This window comes from Sphaeramia orbicularis, chromosome 10, assembly GCF_902148855.1.
Source record: "Sphaeramia orbicularis chromosome 10, fSphaOr1.1, whole genome shotgun sequence".
NCBI classification, from domain to species: domain Eukaryota; kingdom Metazoa; phylum Chordata; class Actinopteri; order Kurtiformes; family Apogonidae; genus Sphaeramia; species Sphaeramia orbicularis.
Genome location: NC_043966.1, coordinates 25,016,949 through 25,032,087, shown reverse-complemented (window position 1 = coordinate 25,032,087; position 15,139 = coordinate 25,016,949). Strand labels below are relative to the sequence as shown.

The following is a 15,139-nucleotide window of genomic DNA, read 5'->3' as shown; positions in this document are numbered from 1 at the left end:
GTGGTCTATTTCCTCATCTCATTTTGGATTCATCTCGGATTTGTTTGGACCTGGAGCCAGGAAAATCCGTGACGGTTTCATCATGACTTACATCGCCCTTAAACACATGGTGTTTTAAGTGTGGAGAGTCATCGTGACTGCTGAAGGTAGTGAGTTGAGCGAGGAAAACAAGACCCCATTCTGTAACACCTACGTGGCTCAACAAATTAGTCTTTAGAAAAAAGGTTACCAGTTTAAGTGGAGACATTGCAGTTGGAGTTAATTTCTGTCAGTCTTTCTTTTTTTCTTTGAAAACTTACATTAATTGTGAAGGCAGTGATAAATCACCCATCTGTCACACTAACCCAGCTGTGTATGTCTAACGCTTTAGCAACATTTGTTGGAGGAGGCTACATTGTTGGTCTGTCAGAGGCAGTTTATGACCCGACCATGGGACTGACCTGGGCTGTTTTAATAGTAACATCACCCCTGACTTTCATTGTTGGTAAGGACAAACTATCTATCTAATTATTATCTATGGATCTACTTGACTTATGAAAATATAGACTTGTCATCAGTTCAATTTAAAATTGAGTCTATTCCACAATGACTTGTATACGGTTTCAAAAGTTTTTTTTTTTTTTAATGAGCATCAGCTGCAGAGGATCAGCATTTGTGTCTTACTGAAAATGTATAGACATTAAGAAGAGGAGAATCAGACACAAATGACCAGACTGAGAAGCATCTAAATTCTTGTTCACACCAAAAATGGGCAAAAATTCCACTTTCAAAAGCACAACAACTGATGGAGTTATTTTTCAAATGCAAAGTAGATCAGTGAAAACACTGAAAATCTTTAAACTTTATACTTTCTTCAGTCAAATAAATATTTAAATGAATTAAGAAATAAGATTTGAGGGTTTTTTTTTTTTTTTAATTCTATGATAGGAAACTAAATGTCAGTTTTGTGTAGATGGAATTCATGAAATATCACTGCTATGAAGAGACACAAACCTGTTTCTCTATCATTTACTTCATCAAGGTGGAGTTTTCTTCGCAAAGACAATGAGAGACAGAAAATACATGACGATGATGGACCCATTCCAGATCAAGTATGGAAATGTAATCAGTGGGTTTCTGTCGATGGGACTGGTGATCTCTGACATGTTCTGGGTAACAGCAACTCTTATCGGCTTAGGTAATGACACTTCTTCCAGTTTTTGACTGAAGTCACAACTGTCATGATAAACTGAGGGGACATTCCTTTACAAAGATAAATGTGAGTGAGGTTTCTGCATATACACAGAAAATCAAGTAGTCTTAATTTTGTAGAGTTGTGTGGATGAGTGTTGATTTGGGTGACATTTTCACACTCCTGTGGTGTTAAAAAGGTTTATGGGCAGGGCTAATTCCACAGTCTCATTGTTTAATGTTATGGGGACATGCCTTTAAGTACAGGTAATAAGATTAGCTCTCTGTTAATAGAGAGTTAAATTCATTGTATGAGCAGCACCACCTTTTATGATATAGGAAAGTGTTACAGTAGACAAGAAAACCCTCATCCTAACCTGAATGTCATCTTGGTCCTCCAGTGGTGAACAGGAAGAGCAGTTAAGAGTTAAGAGCATTAAACAGTAAGGAGTTACATATTAACGACCATGGAGTTGATTTGAACACTTCAGTAGTGGTTCTCATATAAACACCGGGTGACTGTTGATTTTAACTGTGAGGGTGTTAAAAGTGTTATTTTAAATTTGCACTGTAGAGTCTTTAAAATGACATTTGTGTGACTTTCTTCTGTGCTGTAGGTACAACAATGAGTGTCATCCTGGATTTGTCTTATACTATTTGCATTTGGATCTCTGCTGCAGTCGCCATCATCTACACACTCCTCGGAGGCCTCTATTCTGTGGCCTACACAGATGTTATACAGTTAATTCTCATATTCTTTAGCTTGGTAGGTTCAATGACTTTGATCTTATTAAGTCTTGCTCTGTAATAATCTTGAAGGGAGTGGCTGGTTAATAAGGGTAAAAGTATGCATAGCAAAAATGTGTATTCTGTTTTGTTTTCCTGCAGTGGTTGTGTGTCCCATTCATCCTGATGAATCCACATTCAGTTGATATCACAAAGTCTGCCTTTAATTTCACCTACCAGGCCCCTTGGGTCGGTACAGTGGAGAGTGACAGGGCATGGAGGTGGATTGATAATTTCTTGTTATTGGTAAGGACCACATGCAGTAATCAAGTAGGTATGTTGATACAAATACGTAATCATAGCCCACTATCTTGAATACAAATACAACTGCACACAAGAACATGGGCATTCTTTGAAAAACACTGTTGAACTTTGGTGATTTTCTTTTATTATTGAAAGATGTAAACACATATGTAAGTATGTAAATGTATGTCTGTGTGTATGTGTGTATATGTCTATTGAGGTGGTGTGATATTCCTGTTCTCTCTATGGTTCTGGATCTGACTCTGGCTCTTGTCATTACTTGGCTCTGCTCTCTCATCTCACTGCAGCATCAATGACCAGCACCATCCTTTTGTCCATTTTTCTTTACACACATACACCCAGAAATGTGTGTGTAAGTAGTTCCTCCTGTTCTAGTTGGTACATCTGCCACCACTTGAGAGGGAGCAGTGGTATAAAAGCCTCACGGTTATCTTCGGTGGTTGTTGGGTATGGTTCTGTGGAGTAGTGATGGATGGCCGTTTTGTTCATTTAAACTCATTTTAGTTCCAAACTCCAAAAGTTTAAGAATATTATGCCTGCTATTACATGTTTTGTGCCTTTGTAGATCCACTGTGATCTATAATGCAAATGAGTAAATGATAAGTTCAGGCATAATTATTACTTACTCACTTATTTTTCTTGACAATTTTCACATTTTTCAGGTTATTTGCTTTTTCTGTGAAAGGATAGATCATAAATGTAAACATTTTCATAATGTAATTTTACTTCTTTGCACTGAAACAAAGAAAAGAATTGAAGTTCTCATTATTCATAAGTTATTATATTATTATTTTTCTAATCCAGCCTGCTTGAGATCAAATTGTGCTGTATGTGGCTCCTAAACTAAAATGAGTTTGACACCTATGCATTAGAAGCACCGAGGACATTGTGGCAGATGCTTCATCAAGGGCCCGTGCACTTGATAACGTACTCCCTCTGTCTTCATAACCTGCTCCTTAAATTGCTACTCCAGGCACCAGAGGAGGTGCAGAGGAGCTGGGTCAAGTTTATTGGTGTGTAACTGGTTATAAAAGTATCTGTGAGTATGATGAAATCAAAGTGGGTAATGGGTAAATATTTTCTGTTGCAAACTGTTGTGATTGTTACTGTTAACTGAGAGGAGCCCCTTTCTTCTGGAGGGGGATGGGTCTCTCACTAACTGTTTTCCAGGCAGAGCTGTACACATCACATCCAACATCTGACCTTTGTCCTTCTTTTCTTCACACACATGCACTCATTCATGCATGTTTGACAGAACTGATATCACACATTCAACCTTTAATGAGAAGAAAACCTTAAATGTAAGGTCCCTGGAAGTCAGCTCAGTGATTTCTTTCTGTCTTAGACTCTTGGTCACCTGGGTTGTCAGGATTTCCATCAGAGGACCCTGTCAGCCTCCTCATCGGCCACAGCCAGGATCATCTGCTTCATTGCAGCTCCCATCGTCTTCATAATGGGAGTCCCATCTGTTTTGATTGGAGCAGTCGCAGCATCAACAGGTAGAGCATATATGATAATAGTAAGATCATCATAAACAGCTATGTCAGTGTGTCATATTGTTTTGTATTGCTTTCAGACTGGAACATGACCTCGTATGGCTCTCCATCTCCTTATGACCGTGGAGAAACAGGCCAGGTTCTGCCCATTGCTTTACAGTATCTCACACCAAATTATATCTCCATCTTTGGTATTGGAGCAGTAGCTGCTGCTGTGATGTCATCAACAGACTCATTTCTGTTATCAGCTGCCTCCATCTTCTCTACCAATGTCTATAAGAACATCCTGAGGAAAAATGTAAGAGCCCAAAAATGCACAGAATTTTGTTCTTATTTTTCTTTGGACTTCCATGTCATAAGGAAGTGAATGAATGGACTCACGGGCACGGTGCTGAAGGGCGTAACATTGTTTATGTTGCACTCTCCGCCCGGACGTTCGAGGGAGATGGCTGCGTTGTATGTGGTGTTGAAATAACAACGAACTCGCTGCGTTTTCCTCACTCGTACGGTGTTTATTCAACAGCCGCCATTACAACACTCACCTCCACGGTGCACATGCGCACAACTACTTCCTTTCTGACAACATGAATCAATCAGGCACGAAACATCTAACAAACTGCATTTTACTTGTTTTAAACAAAACCTTTTCTAAATGCATTTAATTTTTAAACAAAATATGTTCATTCATTATCTGAACCCGCTTTATCCTCACTCGGGTCACGGGGGTCGCTTGGAGCCTATCCCAGCTACATAGGGGCGAAGGCGGGGTACACCCTGGACAACATCGTTACACAACAAAATATAAGTAAAGTAAGTAAAGTAAATTTTATTTATAGAGCACTTTTCACAGACAGAGTCACAAAGTGCTTTATCAATTCAAATCAGAATCAAATTAAGTTTACAGAGACCCAACAGAATCCTTCAGGAGCAAACACTTGTGATTGGTGACAGTGGCGAGGAAAAACTTCCCTTTAACGGGCAGAAACCTCGAGCAGACCCAGACTCCTGAAGGATGGCTGTCTGCCTTGACCAGTTGGGGTTAAAGAGAGAGAGAGAGAGAGAGTAAAGGAGGAGAAAAGAGAGAGCGATAGAGATATAGAGAGACTGGGGGGGGATGACACATGGAGTACGTTATGATGAATACATAGAGTGTAATCAGTCTGTGGTGGTCCTGGGTCAGGTGGGAGACTAAAAAGCCTTTTTGAACAGGAGGGTTTTGAGGTGTTTCTTAAAGCTCTCTAAAGAGTCCATGGATCGTAGGTGTAGAGGCAGGTCATTCCATAGACGTGGTGCCACAGCTTTAAAAGACCTGTCACCGCGTGTGCTAAAACAGGTCCGTGGAACCATCAGCAGGTGCTGTCCTGAAGACCTCAAGCTACGAGTCGAGCTGTAGGGCTGGATCAGGGAAGCAATGTATGCAGGGGCCTGGCCATGTAGGGCCCGGAAAGTTAGCACAAGAATTTTGAAATGAAGACGATATAGAACAGGGAGCCAGTGGAGAGATTTAAGGATGGGAGTGATGTGGGTTCTCCTGTTTGTGCGGGTCAGGAGCCTGGCAGCAGAGTTCTGGACAAACTGTAGACGGGCCAGCTCCTTCTTGTTTAAGCATGTAAACAGGCTGTTGCAGTAGTCTAAGCGAGAAGATACGAAAGTGTGAACGATCATCTCGAGCTCATTTGTGGACACCATAGATCTGAGTTTGGAGATGTTGCGTAGGTGGAAGAAACAGTTTTTGACTAGGTGTTTGGAGTAGAATTCTAAAGACATGTCCTGGTCAAAGATGACACCCAGATTCCTCAGTTTTGTCTTTACCGAGGAACTCAGGTCTCCAAGGTGATGTTTGATCCCTGGGATTGCACTATCCGGGGCAATGATGAGGGTCTCAGTTTTGCTGGAGTTCAGCTGGAGGCTGTTATCATTTAGCCACTGCTTCAGCTCTGACAAGCAGTTGATTAAGGAACTCAGTTTGTGGGGCTCAGAGGAGTTAAAGGAGCAGTATATCTGGATGTCATCCGCGAATAGATGATAGGAGACATCACTATACTGTTGGATAATGTGGCCAAGTGGGAGGACAGAGTAAGAATAGGACTGGTCCCAGGACAGAGCCTTGGGGCACACCACACAGTAGATCCGCTGAGTCAGATTGGAAGTTGTTTATTGACACAGTGATATGTAACGATTTTAATTACTACAGTTTTAAATGTAAAATTAAATTTATATAAACCTATATATTTCATCATTACCTCCGCCAAGGAGGTTATGTTTTTGCCAGGGTTTGTTTGTCTGTTTGTCTGTCCGTTAGTGTGCAACATAACTCAAAAAGTTATGGACAGATTTTGATGAAATTTTCAGGGTTTGTTGGAAATGGGATAAGGAAGAAATGATTAAATTTTGGTGGTGATCGGGGGTGGGGGGGCCCACGGGGGGGGCGCAGACCTCCACCAAGGCTGATCAGTAGCCCCCCCCGTGGGCCCCCCCACCCCCGATCACCACCAAAATTTAATTCATCAAAATCTGTCCATAACTTTTTGAGTTATGTTGCACACTAATGGACAGACAAACAGACAAACAAACCCTGGCAAAAACATAACCTCCTTGGCGTGGGGGGGCCCACGGGGGGGGGGGGGGGCACTGATCAGCCTTGGCGGAGGTCTGCGCTCTCCGAGTGCTTCTAGTTAATTAAATATAAATATAATTACACAGTACCTTTGCACTTCAGCAACAATACACATAAATCTACAGTAACACCTGAGAACAAATAAACATTGATGACCTATGAAAAACATTTTAAAAAGAAATAATGCGCCAAGGCATTTTAACCTGTCACATTTATTCACAGAAAACAAAAATATGTGTAACAAATAAAACCAGAGGGTGGAATCTGCAGAGTCTGCAAGGTGATGGGATCAGGGTGGTGAGAGTCTGTGATGTGGAGAGGTATGAGGTGTAGTGATCTGGCACTGCCCAGCCACAGAGGAGCCCCTTATATGGGCTCTTAATGCTAAGGTGCTGAAGCTGTGCAACACGCAGCCGGCAAATCTGATTGTAGAGGGAGGGCTCAGCGGCCACGCAGGAACAGACCGTGACATTCAAAGCCCTTTTTCTTTTATTTTTCTTGCGTTACACATTTTATATTTAACTTATCTCATATTTTGCAAATTTTATTTTGCGTAAAGGTCTTTATGAGACATAAATATTGACATAGACAAGGATAAACCTTGACTCCTGTAAATATCCCTTTAGGGAAACCACAATCACAGACACACATACATACCTTCCTAAGAAGACAGTAGGAGATAGTTTGGGTAAAACGTGTTTGCAGTCTTGGTTTGGAAACTTTATGTCCCTTAGGAAAGAACAAAGTGACCTGTGCTCTACCCTCACAACTAAGAATGCTTAACATAATTTTTCACAACACAATAGGATTAAAAAGGGCATTTTCTACCTAAGACTATTTTTTAGTAGTTACACAACTTCAGAACACATTATCTGATTTGTATTAGATGAAACTGTAGCATCTCAGACAAAATGTGACCAGCTTGCCTGATAATTAGCTTAACACCATCAGCAGGAGTGATATTTCTGGTACAACCATCCCATTCCATATGAATATTCCATATTCCAACTCAGAACACATTCTTGTGCCACATGATGTGACCACAAATCATGTGCAGCTGTTTGAGACTTTTTTTTTGCCTATGATAAAATTAGATTGATTTAAAAACATATATGTTTTTCTCTGACTTCCATCTCTCCAGGCATCAGACGGGGAGCTCCAGTGGGTGATCCGTATCACTGTGGTGTTAGTGGGTGTGAGTGGCACATCACTCAGCTTTGTGAGCCACAGCATCATGGTTTTCTGGATCCTGGGCTCAGGCATAACCTACACTATCATATTCCCACAACTGATCTGCGTCCTCTTCTTTAAAATGTCCAATGGTTACGGCGCCGTCATGGGTTTGTTGGTTGGAATGTTGTTGAGAGTACTGAGTGGGGAGCCATCGCTCGGTTTGCCTGTTATCCTCCATTTCCCAGGGTGCACTAGTGAGGATGGCGTGTATGTCCAGCGTGCTCCCATTCAGACGATCTGCATGCTGTCCACCATATTCACCACTTTTTTGATCTCATACTTGGCTTCACTGCTGTTTAACACAGGACTGATTCCTGAAAGGTGGGATGTTTTCAAAGTGAAAACCAACAAAGTGCCACAGAGACTGTTATTAAGAAGAAATGATGTTAATAAGAGAACAGAGGAGGAAGAGGAGAACCCTGAAGAGCAGACGGAAACTGGAACAATGTTGACAAATCAGTTGGGCTGAAAGAGGAAATCACTGGGAGACAAGTGTTTTGAATACAGTTTCATGATCATTTGTTTAATTAATATTAATCAACAAACTAATTTGTTAATTTTACAGAACTATAGTCATAGCAGGTACTTTTACAGGGGTTTAGAGCTGTTCTTTCTCATATTTTAAAATGTGCTTATTTAAGGCTCACTGAAACTATAACATAATCAAATATGCAGTCTTACATATGCGGTGAAGTGGTGGATATTTTCTCACTTATAAACTTAAGGCACTGGCAGTTTGAATGGTATTACTTTTTCTGTGTAGAATGTTGCATGTAAAATCTTGTTCTTTGTATATGTATTGGTAATTCCTCATTTGCCCTTTTTGTGGTCGTAAAATTCCCTGTGAGCGACATTTTTCTCTCAGTAGGTTTAGAAACAGGAAAGAGGAACTCTCAGGAAGCTGTAAGTGGCAGGAGACATGTATTAAAATAAACTCATGAACAAAGATTGTCAAATACATAGCACTGATGAATGCACATACATTATTCTAAAGAACACAGGTGAACAAGGTAAGTTAGCTTTAATATCTGTCTGCCAACCTTGGTCTGGAATTTTCATGTTTAATGCACAGGGGAGAGCAGATTGGCATGTGCTCTGCTCTCACAACACCTAAGAATGCTTCAAGTCTTAAGAGAAGTTGCAGATAACATCATACGACTTATACACTGTTATATTACTGCTAAATTACTGTTGATAACCCTACTTATTCACATGACGGAGAGTCAAAAAGTTCTCAGACAAATGTAATAAGTTACTCGTACTCGTCATCTTCGGCTTATCTGGTCCAAATCGCAGGGGCAGCAGCCTTAGCAGAGAAGCCCAGACAGTCCTCTCCCCAGCCACTTCCGCCAGCTCTTCCGGGGGAATCCTGAGGTGTTCCTAGGCCAGCTGAGAGATATAATCCCTTCAGTGCATCCTCAGTGGGCCCCGAGTTCGCCTCCTGGCTTCTGTCAATGTGGAGGAGCAGCGGCTCTACTCTGAGTCCATCCCAGATGTCCAAGCCCCTCACCCTATCTCTAAGGCTGAGCCCTGTGGAGGAAACTCATTCTGGCCACTTGTACTTGCGACTGCGTTCTTTCGGTTATTACCCAGACCATAGGTGAAGGGGCAGAATGTAGATTGACCCGTAAATCAAGAGTTTCACCTTTTGAATTAGCTCCCTCTTTACCACACCTGACTGGTTTAGCGTCCGCATTACTGTATACGCCACCCTGATCTGCCTGTCAATCTCCTGCTCCATCCTACCCTCACTCGTGAACAAGATCCAGAGATACTTAAACTCCTCCACCTGAGGTAGGATTTCCCTCCTGACCCTGAGTGGGCATTCCACCCTTTTCCAGCTGAGGACCATGGCCTCAGACTTGAGGTGTAGATCTTCATCCCAGCTGCTTCACACTCAGCTGAACTGCCCCAGCGAGAGCTGAAGGTTGTTGCACGATGATGCAAAGAGGACCACATCGTCCACAAAAAGCAGAGATGAGATCATCCCACCACCAAACTTGACCCCCTCCACCACCAAGCTGTGCCTAGAAATTCTGTCCATACAAGTTATGGACAGAACCGGTGACAAACGGCAGACTTGGTGGAGGCCCACCCTCACTGGGAACAAGTCCAACTTACTGCCAGCTACGTGGACCAGACTCGCACTCCTTTGGTACAGGGACTGAATGGCCGCTAACAAGGGACCATCCACCCCATAGTCCTGAAGCACCCCCCACAGGATAACTCTGGGGACATGGTCGTAAGCCTTCTCCAAATCCACAAAACACATGTGGACCGGATGGGCAAACTCCCATGCCCCTCTAGTAGCATAGCGGGGGTAAAGAGGTGGGTCACGGTTCCACACCTGGGACAAAAACCACATCGCTCCTCCTCGATCTGTGGTTCAACTATCGACCATACCCTCTTCTCCAGTACCCTAGCATAGACCTTATCAGGGAGGCTGAGGAATGTTACAGTTGGAACACACCCTCTGGTCCCCTTTCTTAAAGATGGGGACCATCACCCCAGTTTACCACTCCAAAGGCACTGCCCCCGATGTCCACACAATGTTGCAGAGGCGTGTCAGCCAAGACAACCCTACAACATCCAGCGCCTTAAGATACCCAGGGCAGATCTCGTCAACCCGCTGGACTCCACCGCCACGAAGTAGTTTCACTATCTTGGCGACCTCTGCCTCCTTCTTCAGCCTGACAGCTCCCCTCACCTCTGACATCTACCAGTGGGTTTGGGGACTACTGCTGTGACTGGCCCCCAGCTACCTTATGGCCGCAGCTTGCCACAGCCACCTCGACAATGGCAGAATGGAACAGAGCCCATTCGGATGCAATGTTCCCCTCCCCTCCGTAATAAAAAGTTTATTTAATAATATAACAAAATTATTTTTGTACTTATTCTCAATTAGAGTCTAAATACTTTTGTAATCTGTGTTTTCATCTGTAGATTCCCTCTTTGTAGGATTGCTGGGGCCGTGCACTGTACATTTTTAAATTATAACATTTGTGTGAGAAGTTTTTGACTTCCTCGTACACACATACAACTGTAGCACATCTGTTACAAACAACTAAGAACATATTCTTGTAGAGTTGGATGGTGTATCCATACATTTATTAAAGTATTTTTGGAACATTCTGGTGTTTTGACAGTTTATCAAGAAAACAAAGCACAGAAATAACATTTTCTTGTTTCATATAGACCTATACAGGAAGTGCTTCGATTACTACAGGTTGATCCAATGGGTAAACCAATCAGTAACATATACTGTATACTATATACAGTAGAATGTGTGGTATAACAGACTTACAGTGTGATATGAATTGAGTGTAACTTGCAAACTTCATTCACAGGCAAATGAAAAGAGAAATGTTTTCAACCTAGATTGAAAAGTAGCAACATTTGCCGGATATCTAAGCAGCCAAATAATTAAATGTTCCTTCGCTATGTTAAGTATGAGCTCAAAGCAAGAGTAGTTAAAATTTACCATATTTAGGTCACCACTGAAGAAAAAATAAGTGAAATGTGTTGGTTATCGTTTCAAGATGAAGTACTGATCATAGTTTAAAACAAGCTGCCTGCATTGTCTGCACATTTGAGTACATTTACTTGTCTGGCATGATGTAAATGCACATAAACCTATGTATGTGTGCATGTACTAAAACATTATAATTTATCTTGAAAACATTGGTCAGTCAGCACTTTTGTCATTTGTTTGGCATTCATCTTATCGAAGTATGCAGGTGCAGATCTACAGGGTGGCAGCTGCCAAGTTGGTGCCAGTCACAAATTTACAAGTTCAAAACTCTAATGTCTAAGAGCCATGGATATAGTAAGAGATGACAATAAGGAAATGAAATCCATGGAGGTAAGTAACAAACAACATTGCCACAGTTTGCCGTGTCTGACATTTTTCTGAATATAATTTTCTTTAAGTCTCTTTAAGAGACCCTGGGAGAATTACAATGCACTTTTGATTTGCCTGTTAAATAAGACCTTGTGTGATATCTATGCTTCAAATCTCAATTATCCAGTTTTTTGTTCTTACATTCTACTCTAAGCCCTGAATTTGTGTGCCATTTGTGTCTCAGTTGACAGGCATAGCATAGGATTTTCAATCCCAGTCGACATCTCTACATAATATTATACAATTTGTTGCTTAACACTCTCAAGGATTAATGAAGTGTTTTGGAAGATGACTGAATTTGTTGCTTAATAGAATAGAATAGAATAGAATAGAATAGAATAGAATAGAATAGAATAGAATAGAATGCCATGTATTGAAGTGGTACAGCTGTTTCAGATGTGCTACTGTGTGATATATATGAAATTCATATCATGAGGGAAATTTAAACCAGTTTATTTGGTATATAATCCAGCACTGCTTCCTTGATTTTATTAATTTTTCAGAATACCTACACAAACAAATGCACACATTGATATTAACCTTTTTTTATCCCTACATTTACACACATTGCATTGAGAGGCTGAAAAATTCAAGGCTCAGTCTGGGATGTTTAATGATGTCTAGTGGTGAAATTACAGATTACAACAAACTGACCTGTGTGGTTGCCAAAGAACACCACGTCTGTCATTAGTGCCTGTTTAGGGAACATTAACTCTGGTCCACATTCAAACATGGTAGGTGTAATGCACATTAATACATGGTCAATGCCACCTGCTATAAAATAGAAAAAAGAAAAAGAGGAGTTAAGAAAACACAATGACTATCATTTTTATGTGATTATTCTCTAATGAAAACATACAGTAATTCTGAAAGTTAGGATCCATTCTGTGATGGGATGGTCTTACATCTCCCTAAATGTTACCCTGGGCTTTTGATTTCAATATATCACTGGAATCATTGTATGGTTAAGTGTGTCTCAATATGCTATTTTAAATGAAGCATCATGATTCACAGAGAAGCTTCAGCCTTCAACATGTATTCTCAAGATGCCATTTTCTTTTCCAATAAAGTTTACATACAAACATTGGCATTAAAATGGGGACTCATTGTTAACACAATGTCTGTCAAAATAATTGCAATGTCTTTTTTTTGTTATTGAAGAGTTTGTCATAGCATTAATGATGAGAATATCAGAGTAAGTCCTGATATGACACTGTCACCATACAGTGCCCACTAAAAGGATGGCATAATGGACAATGTATTGAGAATCACAACGTAATCCCATCATCTTTTGATGCATTGTAGTGTCTCAGTTTGAACACTTTTTCAGTTTCATTCAGGAAATTACCAACTCAGATGAAACTGAACAAAAAACACCAGAGTTTTAGCTTACTGCCTGTTTATTACACACCGACTCTGGCTTCCACACATACTGTAATTTTCAAAGCAATAGTGACTTCAGTCAAATTGGCATCTGCATGACTTAGTCAGACATATTGGTGTTTTTATTCTTTTGTGTCAATAAACCCCTTTCTTGGGCATATCAATTCATATAGCCTGTTTTTAAAATTCTTTTTTCCTTTTAACTTACTCCAGCATGGCATTACAGTGTGCCTTGGTAGGTTGTAAGAACACAGAGCACCAAGTATTTGATTTTAACTTGCAAGGTTTTCAAGGTTTTCTTGCAAGTTTCAGTTGGTGTCATTTGTATAAAACTCTGCTATACAATGAAAAGTGCTGAAGTGTTAAAACACACCCATACATTTACTGATGTGGCCCTTCTGTAATAGAGCAGTTTTCAGAAACCACCAGCTGAAATACAGGAATCACCTCACAAAAAAGGTACTTATCTCCTACATTCAATTAGCTGCTTTTTTTCATAATCAATGTACAGAGCTCACTGAAACGAATCGGTATTTGTTGTAGGCAAATTCATGTAAAAAACAACCTTTGTGGGACACAGGGCTCCATCCAGCACATGAATGAGGAAGGTGTGAACACACTTAGGCAAAAACCTTCCTTTGCCGATTATTCAAACCAAGGGTGTGGATTTGCATGCTCACATACACATACAGTACGAGGTTAGAGAAACAGAGCAGAATGATGATGAAACAGGTGAGCTCATAATGGTCATTTGTAGAGTTAAACATCATCATCATGTTAAGTCAAAGCATCTGGTCATAAGTTTATTTTGACAGCACATCTGAGTTTCACAACCATCACTCAATATGCACAAGTTACTCAAAATAAATGAGTGTAGTAAATGTTTATATATACCAGTGGTTCTCAGTCTTTTTCTGTCAGGCCCCCCTTTGGAGGATGAAAAATCTCCAGGCCCCCCCTCAACCCCAACAACATTGTAACAGTGGTGCAATTATAACTTTTATTGAAAGAAAAATCAATACTGTAACAATACTTTTTGCTTTTCCTTCAATTATTTGTTGTGCAAATTAAAAGTAACTCAGATTTTTGTGTGAACAATACAAATTAACTCAACAAGACTGTTCCCTGAGACAATATTTTCCCAAATAAAATAGGAAATGCGCAATTATCTTACAACTATGACAATAAAGTTCCTTTTTTTAGAACAACAAACAAATTTTGGTAACAAAGACGAACATTTTAACAATATCAGTGGCTGCAATAAGCCCATTTACATTGCACATCTCAGAACATTAAAGTCCAAACTGTACAAACTGTGCAAAAACACAAACATTGCACATTTTTCTTTTCCACTCAAATCCTTGTCCATTCTCCAAACCTAAACTCTTTGTCTAGTCCAGTGACAGATCATCATGGCAGTAGATTTGTATATGTCCCTAAAATGAGTCCAGGGTGCTCCAACGCTAAAACATTAGTTACACCTGCTACATGTCATAACCTGAAAAAAAAAAAAAAAAACAAACACCCATGACCCCCCCGGCAAGCCTTCGCTTCCCTAAGGGGCCCACCCCACAGTTTGAGAAATACTGATATATACCAATAGGCCTGTAAATTTTTATTTTAATCAGTGTACTGTTTTATTAGACATACAATGGCAGCTAAAATTATTAGAACACTTGAGATTTAAGAGGTTTCATTTATTTATATTTTTGAATTGATCATTAAAACACTCACAAAACAAATGAAATATCAACAGTCACCTTCATGCTCTATAGACCATACAATAGAGCTGTCATAAGGAGATTTAGTTCATTTTCCTGCAAAAAAAACCAAGGTTGGCTGATTTCATTGTCACACAGTCATGTTCCTCCACAGAAGACCCAAGTTTTCCTTGTGTGATCATTGTCATGTTTGATTGTGATTGTATGTTATCCCAGAGTCTCAGGACATACCTATGGTTCTTAAGAATGTACAAATATGTGTCTTTCCTGCTCACTAAGTAAACATTAAGGTTAAAAGTAGACAAAAACAGTAAGACTCACTTCATCTGATATTTGTTGTGCTCAGAGCAACCACCTGCATGTTTCATGAACATTATGAACTAAATCATGTTATGGAGGCAATAAAAGTTGATACATTCAAATCTCTCCGGTGTTCTAATAATGTTGGCCACCACTGTATTAAACTGTGAAATCAGTTAAAGATGCTGCATATCACAGTGACGGAGTTGGACTTAATCATACTTGATCAATATGTGTTGATGATGAAGTGTACACAGCAAATTCTGGT

At 40.3% G+C, this 15,139-nt stretch overlaps 1 pseudogene; it reads left to right on the top strand.

Annotated features, from left to right (window-relative positions):
• Nucleotides 1-10,691, top strand: part of LOC115426816 (high affinity choline transporter 1-like) — a 21,783-nt pseudogene extending 11,092 nt beyond the window's left edge.
• The last annotated feature ends 4,448 nt before the right edge of the window (nt 10,692-15,139 follow it).